The sequence below is a fragment of the Callospermophilus lateralis genome, chromosome 14 (assembly GCF_048772815.1).
Source record: "Callospermophilus lateralis isolate mCalLat2 chromosome 14, mCalLat2.hap1, whole genome shotgun sequence".
Classification (NCBI taxonomy): Eukaryota; Metazoa; Chordata; class Mammalia; order Rodentia; family Sciuridae; genus Callospermophilus; species Callospermophilus lateralis.
In genome coordinates this window covers 34,726,105-34,732,469 of record NC_135318.1, presented here as the reverse complement: position 1 = coordinate 34,732,469, position 6,365 = coordinate 34,726,105, and positions in this window count along the sequence as shown.

The window sequence follows — 6,365 nt, the reverse complement described above, 5'->3', positions numbered from 1 at the left end:
GGGTAAAGGTAAAGGGGATTTAAAAAAAAAAAAAAATCTGTTTACACCTGGGAGGCCGAGGTGGCTAAGGTAACAATGCTGATAAGGAGGAAATGGGAAGAGGTAGTCACTGCGACTTAGGACGCTACTCGGTTGACTACACCACTGCACAGCAACGCTATTCACAAAAGTCAAAAGGTGGAAACAAGCTAAATCGCCATCCTCAGGTAGATGGTTAATCAAAATGTGTAACACACATACAAAGGACTACTATTTAACCTTAAAAGGGAAGGGAATTCTGAAACCTGCTTCAAGATGGATGAACCTTGAGGATGTTATGCTAAGTAAAATAAGCCAGATGGAGGGAGATTTTATGACTCCACTTATATGAGGTACTTAGAACAGTCAAATTCATACAGACAGAAAACAATTGGTTGCCAGGGTGGTAAGAGGGCTACTGGTGAATTAAGCTCAGTGGTACAGAATTCCATTAGGGATGATGAAGAACTCTCGAGATGGCTTGTTGCATAAAATCGTCAATGTTCTTTGTCCCTGAATCTTATTGGTAAAATATTCAATTAATAAAAAATTTAATATTTAAATTAATTAAAATATTAATTCAATACAAAATAAATTTTTTAAATGGTGGTAAATATGAGGTCTATTTTACCACAATGTTAAAAATTTAAATTAATTTTTTAAACAAATTAATTAAGGTATAAGAAAAAGAAACAGGGCTGGGGATATAACTCAGTTGGTAGAGTGTTTGCCCCACATGCACAAGGCCCTGGGTTCAATTCTCAGCACCACAAAAAAAAAAAAAAAAAAAAGAAAAAGAAACAAATCCTGAGTTTTGCAAAGAGAAACAGCCTTTTTAAATTTTTTGTTTGTTTGTTTTGAAGGCCTCCTCTCAAAATACAAGTCCATGCAGAAAAGGATCTGGAGGCAAAGAACCAGCTGGTTCAGGCTGACACTACCATGTTCAGCTCCACGCCAGGTACTTTTATTCTTGTTTCAGAAAAGGATGTGGTTGCCCATTTTTAAGAAGCACTTCTAGGGGCTGGGGATGTGGCTCAAGCGGTAGCGCGCTCACTTGGCCTGCATGGGCCCAGGTTCGATCCTCAGCACCACATACAAACAAAGATGTTGTGTCCTCCGAAAACTAAAAAATAAATATTAAAAAAATTATCTCTCTCTCATCTCATTTCATCTCTCTCTCTTTAAGAAAAAAAAAAAAAAAAGAAGAAGAAGCACTTCTAGGAGGTAGGGGAGAAAAAGATTCCACCTCCAGCAAGTTCACCTGCTTCATTAGAGGTAAATAGACCTATTACTAGTACTAACTAGTTGTTTAATTATTGACAAACCTAAAATAGAACATTTGCAAAGCTGAGGAAACTGCATTAAGTTGGGAAATACTTTCCTAGAAGATTCTGCAAGACTTAAAGGAATGTAATGATTGATGATTTCCATTTAATCAGTGGTACTTGATATAGCTCTGAGTCATTTGATTAGATAAAGAGAGCTTGTTTTACTTTTAAATGAGCAAAGTTACCTGAATCCCTAAACTTACTAAATTTTTTGTAGAGTGACTTAGAAGCAGTAAATGGTGTAGAGAAAGGAACAACTTGATCTTAAATGATTTTTAAAAATGAGTAAATCTCAATACCTGTCTCAATGTATCCAATAAGTGGTATCTCTCATCACTTTTACTTATGCATGTTGAATATTTTTAAATATCAAAGCAATTTATTTTTTCTGTCTTCACATAGCTTCATCTCTCAAACACACAGTGGTAATTTTTTACAGCAGAATTATTGAAATTCAGTTACTATTTGGGGAAAAAACAATGTGCAAAAATACCCATAGATTAAAATAACTTTAAACTAGAAAACCACTTTTTTGGGGGAGGAGGAGGGTACCAGGGATTGAACTCAGAAGCACTCAACCACTGAGCCACATCCCCAGCCCTGTTTTGTATTTTATTTAGAGACAGGGTCTCATTGAGTTGCTTAGCACTTTGCTTTTGCTGAGGCTGGTTTTGAATTTGTGATCCTCCTGTCTCAGCCTCCCAAGCAGCTGGGATTGATTACAAGCATGTGCCACTGCGCCCAGCTCTAAAACACTTTTAATATAAAATTTTACATTCTTAATGTATAATCATAAAAATACAGAGGAAACACCATGTAAAAGCACTTCATCTGGGGCTGGGGTTGTAGCTCAATGGTAGAGTACTTGTGTAGTATGGAGGCACTGTGATCTATCCTCAGCACCACTAAAAATAAATAATTAAAATAAAAGTATTGTGACCATCTACAAAAGACAAAAAATGGAATTCATGACAGAAACATTCCATCTTCTTTACATTTTAACTAAAAAAAAAATAATATTTTAACTTCTAGAGCATGTAAACTGGAAGCTTTTTTAAAAAGATAACTTGAAAACAGTGCATAGAAGCACAAGCCTATAATACTAGTAATTCAGCAGGCTGAGGCAGGAGAATTGTAAATTGAGGCCAATCTTAGCAACTTGGCAAGACCCTAAGCAAATTAGCAAAACCTTTTCTCAAAATAAAAAGAGCAGGAGATGTAGCTCAGTGGTACAGCGCCCCTGGATTCAATCTCCACTACCAAAAAATAAAATAACTTGAAATAAGTATCTGGTCTCTGCAGGGAGGATTTTTTTTTAAATAATGAAATAAATTACGATCAAGATTTCTTGACTTGATTGAATAAAATATTTGAATTATATTGCAAAGCATATTAATTTAAAAGCATATGACAAATTGGGAAACATAACTGTAGTAAATAAGAACCTGTCTTTAACATTAAAGGTACATATATATTATTAGATATTAGATATAATATAGATATTATTTATATATTAATACCTATATATACATATATATTATATATATATATAATGTCATAATATCAATTTGAAAATATGCATGTTCATAGAAAATTTGGGAAAATATAAAAGACATTTCACTCAAAACAGTTCACTTGGGCTGGGGATGTGGCTCAAGCAGTAGCGTGCTCGCCTGGCATGCGTGCGGCCCGGGTTCGATCCTCAGCACCACATACAAACAAAGATGTTGTGTCCGCCAAATACTAAAAGATAAATATTAAAGTTCTCTCTCTCTCTCACTCTCTCTCTTAAAAAAAAAAAAAGAAATTTAAAAAAAAAACCAGTTCACTAATATCAGAGAAGGAAGCATTTTCAATCTAATTGCCTGTCTCAGCAACTTAGTGAGACCATATCTCAAAATAAAAAATTAAGCACCCCTGGGTTCAATCCTTAGTACCAAAAAAATAAAAATAAATAAATAAAAATAAAACTGTCAAAGTCCTAGACAGAAATTTCTGTGTTTTAAAAAATAATATGGGAGGGGCTGGAGTTGTAGCTCAGTGGTAGAGCACTTGCCTAGTATGTGTGAGGCACTGGGTTCAATCCTCAGCACCATAAATAAAGGTATTGTGTTCATCTACAACTAAAAACATTTTAATAATAATAATAATAATTAGAAAGCTTTTCTAAATATATAAATAATAAAACCCAGACTCTTTAAAGAAGTTTAATAATTTTTATTGTAGAAATTAAAAAGGAACAGACAAATCCACAAAAATGTAAATGACAAACCAGAGAAAAATATCTATAACACACCTGACAAGCTAATTTCCATAATATAGAAATCTACTTTAAAAATTAACATGAAGTTGGGTACAGTAGCACATGCCTGTAATCCCAGCAGGTCAGGAGCCTGAGACAGGAGGATCACAAGTTCAAAGCCCGACTCAACAAAAGCGAGGCACTAAGCAACTCAGTGAGACCCTGTCTCAAAATAAAATATAAAAATAGGGCTGGGGATGTGGCTCAGTGGTTGAGTGCCCCTGGGTTCAATCCCTGGTACAAAAAAAAAAAAAAATAGCATGAAAATACATAAAAAGGGACAAAGAATATAAACAGGCAGTTGAGAAGGAAAAAGTACAGGTGGAAGGCTGGAGATATAGCTCAGTTGGTAGAGTGCTTGCCTTCCATGCACAAGGCCCTGGGTTCAATCCCTATCACCATCACACACACACACACACACACACACACACACACACACAAAAAAGTGGTAACAAACATAAAATGCAAGTTTCACTCAAAATCAAGTGATTTTTCACTTTACTCTGACTGAATTTTTAAAATAAACAGAAGCACGGGGAATGCCTATATGTTTTAATTCAATGATTCTACTTACCAAAAATCTATATTAAGGAAGTAATTAAAGATGGAAGCAAAAATCTGTGCCTAAAAAGACAATGTTACTTCACAATAGCAAACATTGGAAATGCCCAAACACTCAATGGCACAAGACTAAGTAAGTAAATTATCACATATCCATGTGATAGAATATTAGTCATTAAACATATTTTCAGAGATTTTTTTTTTTTTGTACTAGGGATTGAATTCAGGGGTACTTACCATTTAGACCATTTAGAGAGATGGTCTTGCTGAATTGCTTAGCATCTCGCTTTTGCTGAGGCTGGCTTTGAACTTGAGATCTTCCTGCCTCAACCTCCCGAACCACTGGGATTACAGGCATGTGCCCCCACACCCAGCTACAATATTTTTAATGTTCTCTTAGAAAACATGTTTAGAGTGCTGATCTCTAGGTTTTAAGATTATAACACTCATTTTGTTATTTAATCTTTTTTGTATTTTTCTAAATTTTTTTATAATTAATGTATATTATTATTTTACTGGAGGAAAAATAAGTTAGAGAATCCTGAGTTGGGAGTTTACCCAGGATTTCAGAGGCAGATGGTAGAATGCAGTGAGATTCTTATTAGCAGTAGCCACCCCATTCACAAAAGCCCATACTGATACCAAAACTAAAGGAAAAAAGTAGAGATAAAACACAGATTCAATTAGCCAGTATTGAAACAGCAGAAGAGAAAACAAAGTCGGTAGTAATCTGGAGAAAATAGCCACAAAGCTAAGAATTCCAAGCAAGTACAAAGGTATCAATATCACTTCCAAAGAGATTTAAAGGAATGCTGATTGTTATAAAATGGAAGATAACACTTGTAAATATGAAGAAAGGACAAAAATTCCAATAATCAAAAAGAAAGAATCAGAGATAATGAAGACAAACCAGTTAGTACATTCAAGTCAGTTAAACAATCATGATAGTATAAATAAAGAATGAAATATCTAGAAAGCAGATGAGAATGTCACAGAGTCCACAAATATCCTGTAATTCAACAAAGAATCAAACATACAGAAAGGAATACTCAATGAAAATCAATATATAATGAATTACAAAACCATCACATCATAAAGACTTCCACTTAGCAACAAACCCAGCAGAGGACATGTAGCATATAACTTATCTGATTCGAAAATGGTTAAAATAGAAGGAGTTGCCATATTTCACTTACCTGTTTACCAAACTCATTCACAGAGGCTATGAGCTGAGAGTAGGATATGTCACATGGTGATCTTTAAGTTCATAACATTTAGGCTCAGTGCCTGGTACATTATTGCCTGAATGAAGAATAGTTATTTCAAAATTGCCAGACCTAAATCTATGCTTTAGAAGAATGGGTGAAAGAAGAGTGGAAGCGGAAAGTACATTCTGCACAAAAATGTAGATTTTTATCACTTCTGTTAACCATGTGTTCTTTTTGTTTATTGGTGCATTATAATTATACATAATGATGGTATTCATTATGCTGTCTGTACATGCCACCATGTGTTGACATGGTACAGTTTAATAAGTGAAACTTTAAATCAGAGGAAGGGAGATTCAAGCCTCACCTCTACCGTCTGCTCGCTGAGTGATCTGAAACAATTCTGCCAGCTTCTCTAAGTCTCTATTAGCTCAGTTGTCAAATATTTATTTATTCAATTAATTGGTTGTGGTACTGGGTGGGGATAGAATCTAGAGCCTCACACATGCTGGGCTAGTGCTCTGTCACTGACCTACATCCCCAGCTCTCAACTGTCAAATTTAATTGGTCCCAGGTTTAGCATTATAAATATAGTCTAGAAAAAAGTGTTGTTTAAAAACTGTTCTAATCAGAAGAAAACAGAAAAAAAATAGTTTGGCCTAAATAGGGGAGCTAAACCAATATAGCTACAAGATGAAAGAATATTTTTTAAACTCTTTAAATACATTTTGGCAACCAAAATAAATAGCCAAAGAAATATAAATAGGACATGAAAATGTGATAAATGTCACTACAAAACCTTACTATTCCTCACATACAAGGAATTAATGCAAACAAATCAATAGCCAAATTACATTCAATGAGATAGGTTGTCGAATTATAAGTAATGTACAATAAAGTCACTGCACAAAAATACCTACAAGGTAGAATTAAAGAAATAAAAATCAA